Raw genomic sequence first — 16,527 nt, 5'->3', positions numbered from 1 at the left:
GGGGGGCGCCCGAGGGGGGGGCGGCCCCCCCCCCCCGGGAGGAGGCAGAAGAGGGGTTCCGGAGTCGGCTGGGGGCTGGTTTGAGATTTGCCATCCCAGACCTGGTCCAGCCAGTCCTGTGGGGAATGGAGTGGAATTAAGGGCAAGCGCCCTTAAATCTTGAGCTGCCTTTCCAGTTAGACCCCGTTTCCTGCAGATTCAGTGAACCTGAGAAATGATGCAAAAAATTATTGAGGTCAATATAGAGATGAGGAAAAGGAAGAAATAAGAAATAAAGAGATACAGAAAGCTAGGACGGACTTTGGGGAACACCTAAGCCAAACTCTCTTCGCTTGTGACATCGCAAAGAACAAAACGGACACAGCCCCTGTCCTGGCCCACTGATTCTTAGAGCCCGGGAGGGGAGACTAATGTTAAACCGTCTGGAGAATAGATAAGCGCCATAAAGAGAAAACGGGAGGGCTGCCCCTCCAGAGGGCAGGATGGGTAAGAAGCAGTGTGCAGTAAATCATTTGAGGAGGGCCGGAAAAAAAAAAAAAAGAAAAAGAGAAAGAGAGAGAGAACAAAATGCTGGATGCCAGTGAGCTATTTAATGGGGAGCTGTCATTCAGAAGGGGTGATGGGTGAGGGAATGCTTCTCCAAGGAAATCATTTTTCAACTGAGGAGTATTTCTCAAGTGGGGGGAAGGGCCGAGTATTCCAGGGAAAGGAAACAATATTTAAGAGAGCCCCGAGCCGGGGAGAAAGTTTGGTCCACAGCAGGGGAGTAAGGCAAGTACAGAGCCCAGTGACTAAGGGAGGGTGCTGGACAGGAGGCCAGAGAGGAGGGCCTGGCCAAATCACGTGGAGGCCCGTGCCAGGCAGGCACTAGGCCAAGCACTTTCCTTACTTTGTCTCTTCTTTCCACAGCCCTCTAAGGGGGGTACTATTTAGTATTGAGGGAACTGAGGCTCCCAGGGGTTAAATAACATGCTGGATGTCTCACAGCTGAAAAATGGGCTGTGGATTAGCATCCAGGCCCTTGTGGCCTCAAAGGCCATGCACTGAACCACTGGCTGTTGCCTCCCAGATTGGAGTGGAAGGTTCAGACAGGCGAACAGATTTGCCTCTAATTTCATGACTTGCAACAGAGCCTGAGATCCCCAGAGAAGTCTGTAGATTTTTCACCGTGCTGTGAAGGGAGCTAGGGCTCAAGGAAATGGATAGGGACAGAAGGGTAGGGAGGATGGGGAGATAAAGTGTCCTCCCTGCCCAGACCTTGGGGTTTGCTAGAACTTGCCTAGAACTTGGGGGTTGCTGAAGTGGAAATAGGTAGAAGTTTCTAAGCATCTGTCTCCGGGGGGGCTGCTGCTAGCCAGCAGGCAGCTGCCTGCCCGGCTGGGGCAACGCAGATTAGCTGGATCTTGTGTGCCATCCTTGTTACCAAGCGACACCTCCTCCGGCTTGCACCAGCTTCGGTTACCGGGGACGACTCCCAGGGGAGCGCTGGGAGAGACATGGAGGCAGATAGGAGAACAGGAGAGGCCCAGCCCTTCTCCCACACAGGTTTCCTGGGCAGTGGGGTGGGTATTCCATAGCCCCCAGGTGTACCTTTGGGGCTCGTCTCTTCTTTGCCCCCTCCACGGGCTCAGAAGTCCCAGACCCACAGGCGCACAAGGAGGGTGGCCGAGACAGGGGCACTACCTGGGCACAGGCAGAGCTTTCCAGAGAGTGCTCCTCTAGGGGTTTGGAGGGGAGTCCTGGCCCCACACCTGAGCACCAACAAGAGTGGCTCTGTGTCTGTGTGACCATCTGATCACTGAGCAGGGAACCTCTCTCAGCAGGAAGGTTGTTGGGCGGCTCACCTGCCTTCCGTTGCTTTTGTAAAATTCCCCACACTTCTCCAATTGGGAGGTTCCTACCTGTCAGAGGGCTCTGGAGTCATGGAGCAAGAGAGGTCCTCACTCCCTGGGATGGGAGTACCCATTCCACCCAAGGATTTGGGGGCGAATAATTAGGTGATTTAACTGGTGTAGGTGATACAAAGCATTAATTTGATATTTTTAGGAGGAAGGTTTTTATTTTTGGTTTGGGGTGGGTTTTTTGTGGTGGTGGTGGTGGTGGTTGTTTTTGTTTTGGAGGGGTAGGTATCTCAAAGGCACAGAATTGGAAGAGCCATCATCATAATTCTTACCATGTGATCACTGTGCACTGGGAGAACAGCCTCCTGTGCCCCGGGGAGGGAGGGCTGGCGGGGGGGGGGGGGGGCGTCTGGGAAAGTCTGCCCAAGTGGCTTTCAGGAGTAGGGGTGTATACCTGGTGACTGGAGGGGTCTTGTGGCTCTGCCCTTTCCAGTGGGCATCAGAGCATATGGGCACCTCCTTGGATCAAGGGGCCCTTAGTGCAGTGTCAGGGTGTGCTGCAAACTGGGAGGCATGGGGATGGGGTGGAGTGGGCAGCCCTGGAATAATGCAGCCTGTGGCCTCCAGCAGCCCCCACGCCCCACCCCCGATTTCTCAATCTCCTCTTGCTCTCTGCTGGTGCCCTTAGTGGAGGACCCAGAGGAGCAGAGCTCCAGCTGTCTCTGGTGCTGGCTCCAGGGATTCCGAAGCACTTTCTCTGGGCAAGGCTCTGGCACCCAGCATCCGGGGGTGGGGGTTGGGTGGGGGGGTGTTGCAGCGGCCCAGTGTGGCTGTGAACTGCCTTAGCCACTCAGGCTTGTGAGTAGGACGATCCCTCAGACACTCACACCATAAATGTCCAGACGCAGAGTCACTTTGGAACTGTCCTCTGCAAGCCTCCTCCCAGGGAGGGCTAGGTAACTTGAGCTGCCAGCAGGCCCTCAGGTCACTTAGGGAGCGGTCAGCTGATGCTCCTGGGGACCATTCATCATGCCCCCGGCCCAGCCCGTCACTGTCATGGCTATTTCCAGTCCCTGGGTATGGAGCAGCTTATGTAACAGGCTGGGAGCCAGGGGCTGGGTTGGGGGCTCTTGTGGCAAGGGATGGGGCTGTTCCCACCTCGCCCTATCAAGACAGCCACTCAGTGCCCCTTTTCTCCCTGTGTGTGTGTGGGGGGGGGGGGGAGGGTTGCAGGAGGGAGACCATAGGCCTGGGTGGGATCACTGTGGATGGTGTCTACCAAAACACTTTGTACTTCCTTCCTTCCCTCCCATCCTGGCCCAGAAGGTGGCCCAGCCTCCTTCCTTCCACCAATCTGAGACCACCAAGCAGCCTCTCTTTCAGCCACGCAGCCCTACGCAGCCTGGGTTCTCTCAGCCGGCCCTGACCCTCAGAGGAAGAAGCAGGCGTGCCAGCTGCGAGCCCCGCCTGAGAGCACCCTGTCCCCGTCTCCGCAGCCCCTTTCCTGACTCCATGGGGACTGGCAGGTATCATCTGGTCGTTAAGCAGGGCTCAGATACACTTATTTGCCTCGTGGCCTTAGCAGCCTTTGTGCGCTCGCCTGAGCCTCAGTTTCCCCCCGGGGAACTAGAACAAGAATACCTTATTTTCAGAGTGGTTGTGACCACGAGGGCTTGGGGAGCCCATTCCAGGGGGCAGATTGCTTAGGTCTGAATCCCAGCCCTGTCTGTGTGGTTTGGGGCAAGTTCCTCAAGCTATTTGGTTAATTTTCCTCATGCATAGAATGGACACAGAGATCCCAAGGACCCAGCTCCCTGAGTGGTGAGGATCCGATGAGTGTGTGTGCACAAAGCGCTTGAACAGTGCCTGGCACAGGTCAGCACCATCTAAGTGTCAGCTATAATTAGACAATGTTTGGAGGTCGCTTTCCTCAGCCTTGGCTCCTAATAAGCTCTTGGTGAAAGGTACTTGTTATTTTTAACTTCTTCATTCTCCTTCACTGTCTTGAGCTTCTTCACAAGCCCACCTTCATTTAGCCTGGCAATTCCCTTGAAGAGCTCTCTGATCTCTCCTCTTCAATTGCCCATCTGCCTCCACCACCAGTAAAAGCGTGTCTAAATTACATCCGCCTGGCGTTCACACTCACAAAACATTTCACACACACTTCTGTCTGGGCCTTGCAGCACACCCGGGCACAAGCAATGCGCCTCATGGTACTGGTCTCATTTTTGCACAGCCCAGGGCAGGGTGTGATCCACCCAGAAGCATCAGCTGCCAAGGGACGTGTGTCCGGCAGTCAGGGCACCGGAGCGCGCTGGAGGATGTGGCCGGGGCTTGCCAGCTCCACGCTGCCAAGACAGATGAGTGCAGGGGGCCCTGTTTCTTCCAATCCCAGCCCCCACGGAGCGCCCACAGGGTGGGAGGCCCACGGGCTTTATAAATGTCTCCCATCCTAGCGCCAGCCCAGACTTCCAAACGCTGTGTGGTGGCGCCCTCTGCTGGACACAAGTGGCCTCTAGGAAACTGTTGCCTCTGAAGGGAGAAAGGTGAGTGGTGGATTTATTCATATTCACACAGCAATCTATCCAGGGCCTACTACGTGCTAGGCAGTCTTGTAGGAACCGCAGAGATGGGCGAGAAATAAACTCAGAAAGCCTCTACTTTCCTTGGACATATATCGGCGGGGAAAGGGGAGATACTGATAAAAACATATATAACATAATGCCTCATACTGAGAAGTGCTATGAAGACAGACAGGGCAGGTAAGTGCCTAGAAAAATGACTAAGGCTGTCGATTTTAAAGGAACAGTCAGAGAGGCTTCTCTGCGGAGGCAACAGGTAGTAGGAACCCCAGGGAAGGGAGGGAAGGAGCCCTAACCTGGGGAAAAGGCCAGCGAGGCAGAGGGCAGTTGCAGTTCACTAAGAAGGGGAATTCTGAGTGTGCTTGAAGGATAACGAGACCCATGTGTCCAAGAGCAGTGCTGGGGTGGGGGCAAGCTCAGAGATGGAGATCTCCCTTTCTTACCGTGATGGCACCTGTAGAAGGGAGAACATCTTGCACACTGAGAATCACTGGGCTGGAGAAGAGTCTTGCTCAAAATACAAGCCATGACGGACGCCTGGGTGGCTCAGTCGGTTAAGCGTCTGACTCTTGATTTCTGCTCAGGTCATGATGTCACGGCTTGTGGGATCCAGCCCCGTGTCAGGCTCTGTGCTGATAGTGCAGACCCTGCTTGGGATTCTCTGTTTTCCTCTCCCTCTGCCCCTCCCCCACTGTGCCCTCATGGACCCATGCACTCACTCTCTTTCAAAATAAATAAATAAACATTGGAAACAAAACAAAATCCAAGCATGAGATAACACCTGCTAACACATGCTGAGCTGGAAATGCCCAGGGGCTGTGAAGTGTGTATTCCCCACATTAGCACCATTTTGTGTTTTTATTTATTAAAAAAAAATTTTTTTTAACCTTTATTTATTTTTGAGACAGAGACAGCATGTGAGAAGGGGAATAGCAGAGAGAGAGGGAGACACAGAATCGGAAGCAGGCTCCAGGCTCCGAGCTGTCAGCACAGAGCCTGACGTGGGGCTCGAACCCACAAACTGTGAGATCATGATCTGAGCCGAAGTCGGACGCTCAACCGACTGAGCCACCCAGGTGCCCCAGCACCACTTTGTAGATGAGGAGACTGAGGCTGAGAAAGGTAGAGGTTATGTGGTTTGCCTAAGGACAGGGGGACTTGAATCCAGGTTTGTCTGACTTCCGAATCCAGGCTTTTAACCATGACTTGTGCACTTGAAGGGGCGGGGGGGGGGGGGGGGGGGACCAGACATAAAACTGCATGTAGAGTATGGTCACATTTGTATTAAAAAAAAAAAAAAAAAAATATATATATATATATATATATATATATATATATATATATATATATTTGCTTCTCTATATGGGGGAAAAGACGGGAAGGCAATATATCAAAATGTGATGATCCCTAGAGATTTGTGCCTCTAGTTCCACTGTGGGCCAAGGACAGGGGGGGAAATGCCCCCCCCCCGGATCCACACCCCAGAAAGTATGAGAGACTGCCCTTAGCATTAACAACAGCCACACCTCTTACCCAGATGCTCCCTTTCGGTTTACAAAATGTCTTCTTTCACTGTCCTGCATTTGGTCTTCATGACTGTTATCACCGGGAAGAAACCCGAGCCTAGCCTGTGACAGACCCGGGACTAGGACCGACACCTACATATTCGAAGTTCTCCAGGGGTCAGGTCAAGGAAAGAAGAGAGATGGCAGAGAGGTCAAGGAAGGTCCGAAACCAGGTGGCCAAGGGGGCAGGAAAAATACCGACAGAGAGGTGAAGCAATTCCCAAGTCTTCCCAGCAGAGGGCGATAGTACCCCAGAGCTCCGCAAACCTGCCCAGGCCACGCCCCCTGCCCGGCCCGGCCCGGCTCCTCCCGGGACCCGGGAGCCACAGGGACCCTTCCCGGGTTTCTAAAGGGTCTGAAGGGCGAGAGGATGGGCGGCGGGTGGGGTGTGGCAAGAGAATAAGGGAGGATCCGCCGGAGAGGTTGCCCGGGGCATGGTGTGGGTGTCTGCAACGGGGTCAAGTGTGCTGGGGCGCCGCGCGTCTGCGCCGGAAGAGCGAGCGCGTAAAGCGAGCTGGAGGTGCGGAGCTCGGGTGGGCGTTTGCCAGGAGAAGGTCCCGGCGTGGGCGGGGGGAGGGGGTGCAGAATGTCTGTGGGACTTCCTGGGGCGGCAAGATTTGCTGCTCTGGGGAGGCGGTTACTCACTCAAGCTTTGCCACCTGCTTCCCTTCCAGCTTCCAGCCAAACACAACCCAGAGTCCCCGTCTCCACCCCCACCCCAGCTAATGATGGCTGCACCCCCAAGCTGGAACCTGCCTCTGCAAAATCAGCCCTCAGCCTCTCGGCTTCAGGGTAGGCGAGGGTGGGGAGGGGGGCGCCCCGCTGATTCCAGTTGGTGCACTGAAGTGGCACCCAGCTCACGGTCTGATCTTCCCCCTGCCAACCCCCAACTATTGGTCTAGACCAGAACCTTTGAGGAGCAGCTGCAGGGAAGACCTAGCCTGCCAGCTTCTCAGGCTGGGGTCTCCGCTCCCCTCCCCTTCCCCATTGAGCTCTGGCCACACACAGCCAGCAGGTCCCGGATACCTCTGTTGTGTGCCAACGGCCGCTCCAGCCAAGATGGGGACACACGGGTCTCCAACGGGATCTCCCTGCCCTCCAAGAGCTCCGAGTCAATGGGGGAGCCGCCACCACACCACGGGCCACAAAGTGCCAGTGGGAGGCACAGGTCATCAGCTCCCTGTGGATGGATGATAGGACCTCAGGGGAACCAGAGTTCTGTCCGTGTTTGGAGTGCCAAGGTTCTAGCTGGGAGGGAGCTCAGAGGTCTCTAGAGTCGACTTCAGTCAACTTGTGTTCAGTAATTCTTTATTGAACATAAAGATCGTTTTTAAAATATGGAAGCTCCAGCCTGCCGCAGAACGCCTGAATCAGAACCTTAAGGGAAGGAGCAGGGTCCTGGCTACTTTTAAATGTCTCGCGGGTGATTTGTTGCTGTAGTTGGTAATCACTGGCCTTACATTCACTTAACCAGAGACGAGTTTCCCAGAAAGTGGGGTTAGCGCCAGGCTTTCAGTCAGAGTGAGATTTGGAGAGAGCTGAATATGCTAGTGTGCTGGGACCTAGGTGGCCTGTCACTCTGGTGGGGGGGGGGGCGGTGCTGCATGGACTTCACCAGCTGTGAGGGGGGGTGGCTTTCAAGTGACTCTGCAGGGGAGCATAGGGGAAAGAGGCCCAGAGGGCCAGAATTTGCCTAATTTTTACTTTGTAGGAAGAGTTTTGTTTAACTTATTTAAACTAAAAAAAAAAAAAAGAAAAAGAAAATCAAAACAGTTCACCCATTTCTCCCACCTCCCATCTCCTGCCTCTTGCAACCACCAGTTATCTGTACCTGTGAGCTTGGGTTGTTTTTGTTTTTGCTTGGGATTCCGTATCTAAGGGAGATCCTACCACATTTGTCTCTCCCTGTATGACTTAACTTCGTTTAGCATAATGCCCTTGACCTTCATCCATGTTGTCGCAAATGGCAAGATTTCATTCTTTTTTACGGCTGAGTAATACATATGTGTACCACAATTTCTTTATCCATTCAGCCATTGATGGATACTTTAGAGTGTTGCCCTATCTTGGCTGTTGTAAATAACGCTGCAGGGAACGCGGGGGTGCAAATAGCTTTTCGAATGGCCGTTTTCATTTTCTTTGGATAAATACCCAGCCGTAGAATTACTGGGTCATATGGTATTTCTACTTTTAATTTCTTTGAGGAACCTCATACTGTTTTCCACAGTGACTGTGCCAGGTTACATTCCCACCGACAGTGCATGAGAGTTCCCTTTTCTGCACACCCTCGCCAACACTTGTTATTTCTTGTTTTTTTTCTGATACTGACCATGCTGACAGGTGTGAGGTGATATCTCACTGTGGTTTTGATTTGCATTTCCCTGAGGAGTCGTGCTGTTGCGCATGTCTTCATGTGTCTGTAGGCTATCTGCGTGTCTTTTTTGGAAAAATGTCTGTTCAGATCCTCTGCCCATTTTTAAACTGGATTTCGGGGGGGGGGGGTTTGCTATTGGATTATATGAGTTCTGTATATAGTTTGGATATTAGCCCGTCGCTAGATACATGATTTGTAACTATTTTCTCCCATTTCGTAGGTTGTCTTTTCATGTTGTTAATGGTTTCCTTCGTGGGCAGAAGCTTCTCAGTTTGATGTGGCCAGCCCCACGTATTTATTTTTGCTTTTGTCGCTTTTGTTTTCGGTGTCAGATCCTCGCCAAGAGCTATGTCAGGGAGCTTAGCGCCTAAGTTTTCTCCTAGGAGTGTTGTGGTTTCAGGTCTTATGCTCATATCTTAGTCCATTCTGAGTTAATGTTTGTGTACAGTGTAAGAGAGAGGTCCATTTTTAGTTTTTTACATGTGGCTTTCCAGTTTTCCCAGCACCATTTTTGAAACAGCTGTCCTTTCTCTGCTGAAAAACATTCTTGGCTCCTTTGTAGTAAACTAATTAACCACCTTTGCATGGACTTATGCCTCGAGCTCTCTATTCTGTTCTGTTGATCCATGTGTCTGTTTTTATGCCAGTACCGCACTGTTTGGGTTCCTATTGCTTTGTAATATAGTTTGAAATCAGGGAGAGTGATGCCTCCAACTTTGTTCTTTCTCAAGATTGCTTTGGCTATTTGGGGTCTTTTGTGATTCCGTACAGATTTTAGGAGTGTTCCATTTCTGTGAAAAACACCGTTGGAATTTTGATAACGGATTCACTGAATCTGTCTGTTGTTTGGGGCCGTACAGACCTTTTACCAATATAATTCTCCCAATCCATGAGTGTGGAGTATCTTTCCATTTACTCGTCTTTTTCAGTTTCTTTCATTCATGTCTTGTGGGTTTCAACATACAGATCTTTCACTTCCTTGGTTAGATTTATTCTCAGGCACTTTATTCTTTTTGATGAAATTGCAAACGGGATTATTTTCTTAATTTCTCTTCCTGACAGTTCATTAGTGTTTAGAAGCACAACAGATTTTTGTGTCTTCGTTTTGTATCCTGCAACCTCACTGAATCTATTTATTAGTTCTGACAGTTTGAGGATGGAGTCTTTTGGGTTTCTGTATGTAATACTGTGTCATCCACAGGTACTGACAGTTTTTATCCCTTCCTTTCCAATTGGATACATTTTTCTTTATTTTGCTGAATTGCTCTTGACTAGGACTTCCAATAATATGTTAAGTCAAAGGGGCAAGAGTAGGTATCTTTGTCATATTCCTGAAAAGCTGAAAGCTTTTCACTGTTGAGTATGATGTTACCTGTGGGGTTTTTTTCATACGTGGCCTTTATTGCGTTGAGGTACTGATCGTGTTCACAGTTTTTATCATAAATAGATGTTGAGCTTTGTCAAATGTTCTTTCTGCATCTATCTGTTGAGACAATCAGGTGATTTCTGTCCCCCATTTTGTTTATGTGGTGTATTGCGTTAACTAATTTGTGGATGTTGAACCATCCTTGCATCCCTGGAATAAATTCCACGTAATCGTGGTGTATGACTCTTTTTAACGGACCGTTGCATTCAGTTTGCTAATATTTGGTTGAGGATTTTTGCCTCTGTATTCATCAGGGATATTGGCCTGGAATCTCCTTGTTTTGTGGCATTTACGTCTGGTTTGGCATCAGGGTAAGGCTGGCCTTGTGAACTGTGCTCAGAATTCCCCTCTTGTATTTTCTGGAAGAATTTGAGAAAGATTGATATTAATTCTTTGAATGCTGGGTAGTTTTCACCAGTGAGGGTTTCTGGTCCCGGACTTTTGTTTGTTGGGAGGTTTTGGATGACTGGTTTAATCCCTTTGCTGGTAATCAGTGTGTTCGGATTTTCCGTTTCACCATGACTCAGTCTGGGTAGGTTGTGAGTTTCTAGGAATGTGACCACTTCTTCTAGGTTGTCTAGTTCATTGCATAGAATTGTTCATAGTAGTCCCTTCTGAGCCTTGGCATTTCTGTGGGGTCACTTGTAACATCTCTTCTTTCATTTCTGCTTCCGTTTATTGGACTCCTCTCTTTTTACTGTCTTGGTGAGTCTAGCTAAAGGTTTGTCCGTATTATGTTTTTAATGTTTGTTTATTTTCGAGAGAAAGAGAGAGAGAGAGGGAGAGAAAGCATGAGCAGGGGAGGGGCAGAGAGAGGAAGAGAGAAAAAATCCTAAGCAGGCTCCACACTGTCAGCACAGAGCCTGCCAGGGGGCTCGAATTCATGAACCAGGAGATCATGACCCGAGTCAAGAGCTAGAGTCGGACGCTTAACCGACTGAGCCACCCAGGGGCCCCAATGTTGGTTTTTTTTAACGTTTACTTATTTTTGAGAGAGGGAGCATGAGCAAGTGGGGGAGGGGCACAGAGATAAGGAGACAGAGGACCTGAAGCGGGCTCTGCGATGACAGCAGAGAGCCCAGGGTCGGGCTCAGACCCACGAACCATGAAATCATGACCTGAGCCAAAGTCAGAGACTTAAGGAACTGAACCCCCCGGGGGGCCCGTCAATATTGTTTATCTTTTCAAAGAACCAGCTCTTGATCTTTTCTATGGGGTTTTTTGTCTCTATTTCCTTTATTTCTTCTCTAGTCTTTGTTATTTCCTTTCTTCACTAATTTGGGCTTCATTTGTTCTTTTTTAAGGTCCTTGAGGTATCAAGGTAGCTTATTTATTTGAGGCTTTTCTTGTTTCTTGAGGTAGGCATTTATGACTATGAACTTCCCTCTTAGAATTGCTTTGGCTGCATCCCATAAACTTTGGTATATTCTATTTCCATTTTCATCTGTCTCAAGGTATTTTTTGTTAAGTAAGCTCCACACCCAGCGTGAGGCTTGAACGCATGACCCTGAGATCAAGAGTCACAAGCTCTACCAAAGGAGCCAGCCAGCTGCCCCTCAAGGTACTTTTTTTTTAATTTTTCCTTTTTCAAGTTTATTTATTTATTTATGTAGTAATCTCTGGACCCAACGTGGGGCTCAAACCCACAACCCCAAGATCAAGAGTCGCACACTCTTCCAACTGAGCCAGTCAGGCACCCCTATTTCTCCTTTGACTTCTTCTTTGGCCCACTGGTTGTTCAGTAGCATGTTGTTTGATCTCCACATAGTTGTGAATCTTTAAGCTTTCTTCATGTAATTAATTTTTAATTTCATACCATCATGGCCACAAAAGACGCTTGATATGATTTTAGTTCTCTTCAACTTATTAAGATTTGTTTTGTGGTCTAACATATCATCTGTCCTAGAGAATGTTCCTTGTGCATTTGAGAAGATGTGTATTCTGTTGCTTTTGGGTGGAATGTTCTGTAAATATCCATTAAGTTCATCTGGTCTAACATATCATTTAAGGCCATTGTCTCCTTATTGATTTTATATCTGGATTATCTACCCACTGATGTAAATGAGGTATTAAAACCCCCTACTAGGGGCGCCTGGGTGGCTTGGTCGGTCGGGCGTCTGACTTCGGCTCAGGTCATAATCTCACGGTCTGTGAGTTTGAGCCCCGCGTCGGGCTCTGTGCTGACAGCTCAGAGCCTGGAGCCTGTTTCAGATTCTGTGCCTCCCTCTCTCTCTGCCCCTCCCCTGCTCATACTCTGTATCTCTCTCTTTCTCTCAAAAATAAATAAAACATTAAAAATTTTTTAATAAAAAAATAAAGTCTATTTTGTCTTATATAAGCATAGCTACTCCAGCTTTCTTTTGGTTTCCATTTGCCTGAAATGTCTTTTTCCATTCCTTCACTTTCAGCCTGTGTTGCTCTTATATCTAAAGTACGTCTCTTGATGGAGCACCTGGGTGGCTCAGTTGGTTGAGCAACTGACTTTGGCTCAGGTCATGATCTCGTGGTTTGTGAGTTCGAGCCCCACATCCGGCTCTGTGCTGACACCTCAGAGCCTGGAGCCTGCTTCAGATTCTGTGTCTCTCCCTCTCTCTGCCCCTCCCCTGCTCATGCTCTGTCTCTCTGTCTCTTTCTCAATAGTAAATAAACGTTAAAAAAATTTTTTAAAGTATGTCTCTTGGGGTGCTTGGGTGCCTCAGTCAGTTGAGCGTCCCTCTCCCTGTGCCCTTCCCCCACTTGCAGGGACATTCATGCTCTCTCTTAAAAAAAATTTTTTTTTTATTATTTTTTTTTAACGTTCATTTATTTTTGAGACAGAGAGAGGCAGAGCACGAACAGGGGAGGGTCAGAGAGAGAGGGAGACACAGAATCGGAAGCAGGCTCCAGGCTCTGGGCCATCATCAGCCCAGAGCCCAACGCAGGGCTCAAACTCATGGACCGTGAGATCATGACCTGAGCTGAAGTTGGACGCTTAACCAACTGAGCCACCCAGGCGCCCCTCAAAAATTTTAAAATAAATAAATAAATAAATAAAGTGTGTCTTTTGTGGGCAGAATATAGATGGGTCTTGTTTTTTTTTTTAATTCATTCAGCCACTGTATGTCTTTTGATTGGAGAATTTAGTCCATTTACATTTAAAGTCATTATGGATAGGTATGTGCTTCTTGCCATTTTGTTAATTGTTTTCTGGCTGTTTTTGTAATTCTCTCTGTTCCTTTCTTCTTCTCTTGATCTTATCCTTTGTGGTTTAATGACTTTCTTTATGGTATGCTTATGTTCCCTTCTCTTTATTTTTTGTGTATTTACTATAGTTTTTTGCTTTGTGGTTACCATGAGGCTTACCTATCACAACATTCTAAAGAGATAACTTAGGGGCGCCTGGGTGGCGCAGTCGGTTAGGCGTCCGACTTCAGCCAGGTCACGATCCCGCGGTCCGGGAGTTCGAGCCCCGCGTCGGGCTCTGGGCTGACGGCTCGGAGCCTGGAGCCTGCGTCCGATTCTGTGTCTCCCTCTCTCTCTGCCCCTCCCCCGTTCATGCTGTGTCTCTCTCTGTCCCAAAAATAAATAAAAAACGTTGAAAAAAAAATTTAAAGAGATAACTTAAGCTGGATCCCATTCTAATGCTCAAAATGTTTACTCTCCCCCCACCTACACTTTGTTTTTGATGCCTCGTCTTACATCTTTTTACCTTTGTGTCCCTTACCTGACTATTGTAATCATAGTTATTGTTACTACTGTTGTCTTTTAACCTTCACACTAGCTTTATAATTAACCTACTACCTTTAGTATATATTTACTTTTCCAATGAGATTTATTCTGACCTGTCTTCTTGTTACTAATTAGCGCCCCTTCTTTTCCATAATTTTCACTTTTTGCATAAATGTGTGTGTTCTATAAATTCCAGGAACGAAACAGTCACTGAAGTTTAGGAGGTCTCCCTTATGGGAAAAATTCTGTGTCTTGCAGGTTAGCAGACGTGATTCCTCCCCACTTCCCCCACTCCAGCCCAGTCTCTAAGCCTTCAGACTAAGTGGGGTTCCACGCAGAGAAGGTATGCTGGTTGAAATAAATTAAGTTTGATCATTTATAAGTTCCGAATGCATTATTCATTCATTCAGACACACGTGACTTCAGTCGATGTTGTTTGAATGCCTACTCAGTGCTGGGCAAATTCAGATGGCAGAGAGCTTCAGATGGGTTGTGTGATTCAGAGGAGACTCCGCTTTGTGAGAGTGTGGGGCAGGACACTAGGCTAATGGGACACCCCCCTTCTGCCAGATCTGGTGCCTGTTAAGGTCAGGGCCAAGAGAGATGCAGTGTTCTGAGGCCACCACCAGGGGTCAGGCACACCTCTACTCTGGCCATTTCATTGCAAGGAGGAGCCCTCCTTGGTCCCCTGCCTTCTCAACCTCAAGGTCTTTTCTCTCTCACTTCCCTCAGCCCATTCCTCCTTCCTCTAGGCCATCCCATCCCGCCGTCACTGCAGGGCCAAGCAGCCTCCCAACTAGACAGCCTGGCATTTCTCCTGACCCTTGGGGAGTCCCACAGCCTCTCACTTCCCCAATTTTAGGAGTGACTGACTGACTGGTGAGCAGAGAGTGCCTTCTACTATCTTATCTCTTCTTGTCCTGCCGCCATTCAGCTCAAGTTCTCTGGTTTTGTCCCCGAGCAAAATGGGAGTGTTTATGGATTACTCCTAATAAGTTTTCTTATGTGTGTCAACAAAGCTCTTCTCCAAGCCCAAGCCCCTTTTGTGGCCCCCAGAATCCAGTGTCAAGAGCCCCTCCGTGTTTTGATGGGAATGTTCTCACCTCACTCCAGCACAGCACCCACATCCATGGAGCCTTGATCCCTCTGGACCTGATCTCCTTCTGCTGTCTGGCACATATCAGACCCTGCTCCCTCAGGTCCCCCCTTTCATCCACCCTCCATGCTCCCACTTTGCCTCCCCACACATGAGTTGCACAGCCTTAGAGGTTTAGCTCCTCTAAACGGTTTCTTACCATCTTTTTTTGTTTGTTTGTTTTTAGTGTTTACTTATTTTTGAGAGAGAGAGCGGGGAAGGAGCAGAGAGAGGGGTACAGAGGATCTGAAGCAAGCACTGTGCTGATAGCAGAAAGCCTGATGCAGGGCTTGAACTCATGAACTGAACCGTGAGATCATGACCTGAGCCGACGTTGGACGCTTAACCGACTGAACCACCCAGGCTCCCTGGTTCCTTACCATCTTGACATCCTGTCCTCATACTCCCTCGGGACGCCTTCCCTCTGCCCAGTCCGGGCCCTTCAGACAAACATAGATGAGGGAATGCTGTCTCTTCCAGGTACCACCTATGTTCCCTTAACCTCTCCACTTCTTAGTTTCTTCATCTGTGAAACAGAGACAGTGGCGAATGGCTCTCGGATATGCGGTGAGGCCTAAGCGGCCGATGGCTCTGGAAGTGTTCAGTACAGTACCAGTACGTAGAGGTGCTCTGGGATAGGGTCCCTCATCCTTTCCTTCAGGTACAGCTCCTGCCTCCACTGCCACCTCCCACTCCATCTGCCAGTGGAAACCTTCCCTTGTCTCTGTGCACTGGCTACTCCTGCCCCATCCCCCACTTCTGAGCAGAGCGGTGGCCCCGGGCAGAGTGGGAGGAGAACCAGGGGACTCCGGGGCACGGCACGCCGCCACCATGCTGAGGAGATGGGAGCAGACGCAGAGAGCTCTGCAGGGACCTCAGACCAGAACTCCCATCTGCAGGGCTGGGTCACGACCTAGAATGGCGTCCACTCTTGTCCCTGGGGTTATCGGGGACCGCTCTTCTGGCCTGGGGACGGGAAAGGGCTCCCACAGAGTCCCCCGAGGCACCGAAAGGACCAGAAGACTGGTGGGAGATGAAGGAGGGGAGGCAGGGCAGGGGAATACCAACCACACACTATTCCCCGTCCCTGCTCCCTTCCCATCCACCCCCATCCTCCACCAAACACGATCCCTGGGTTAATTTTTAGCATCGCAGCTCGTACATTAGTCACTCCCTGTCACCCACCTACACGGCAGGAGGCTGCTGTGCTGGTGCCGTCATCCCATCATCTGTGAGGTGGGATCCAGCCCCGCTCTGGGCACCCCCTCAGCCTCCTCCAGGAGCCCCTTCAGCCTGGGTGAGGGGTACCGACATCACCCCCAAGACTAGCCGCAGGGGAGGAGGGGAGGAACAGGCTGGTCAGAGAGAGGCTGGGTGTCCCTGCTAGGAGGCAAAAGCCGGGGAGACCCCTGCAGACCCCGCCCCCAGTAAGGTGCTAGGCTCTGTCCGGGCAGCTGGTCTCCTGGCAGTCCCAGGCTCTGGGAACAAAGGTATGAGAGGGCCCCTCCCTTAGACCTGAGCCTCTAAGAGCTGCTGTTTGTCACGGCTGCAGAGCAGCTGTTCAAACAGGGAGCTTAGGGAGGCTCCATTTGCTTAATCAAATGTCTTCCCTTCCTCGGAACGAGGGAGGGCAGCGCGGCCAGGTGCAGGGACCCTGGCTGGAGCTGACACCCAGCCCCAAAGGGACAGCAGGAGAGGGGCTCACAGTTGCCAGCATCAGCTGGAGCAGAGGTGGGGCCTCCTCACCACCCCTACCCCAGGGCTGAGAGCTGGGGAGGTGGCCAGTCAACCCTCTGCTGGCCTGGCCCCAAGGAAGCATTCCTGTTTATTGAGCACCTGCTGTGTACCACACCAGTGTTAGGCCCTGGAGGCACAATGTCAACAGGGCTGAGTTTC

General features: G+C 50.1%; 1 long non-coding RNA gene across 2 annotated transcripts; it reads left to right on the top strand.

The window, feature by feature from the left end:
- The first annotated feature begins 6,272 nt into the window (after positions 1 to 6,272).
- Positions 6,273 to 14,867, top strand: LOC102900777. 2 transcript variants are annotated; one of them, XR_002160287.2, is made up of 4 exons: positions 6,273 to 6,508; positions 6,663 to 6,780; positions 13,755 to 13,839; positions 14,819 to 14,867. It is a non-coding gene; the product is annotated as an uncharacterized LOC102900777 (long non-coding RNA). The 2 variants fall into 2 exon arrangements; XR_002160288.2 differs by lacking the exons at positions 13,755 to 13,839; positions 14,819 to 14,867 and adding an exon at positions 11,243 to 11,301.
- The last annotated feature ends 1,660 nt before the right edge of the window (positions 14,868 to 16,527 follow it).

The sequence above is a fragment of the Felis catus genome, chromosome B4, assembly GCF_018350175.1.
Source record: "Felis catus isolate Fca126 chromosome B4, F.catus_Fca126_mat1.0, whole genome shotgun sequence".
Classification (NCBI taxonomy): Eukaryota; Metazoa; Chordata; class Mammalia; order Carnivora; family Felidae; genus Felis; species Felis catus.
This window is presented reverse-complemented; position numbering and strand designations above follow the sequence as displayed.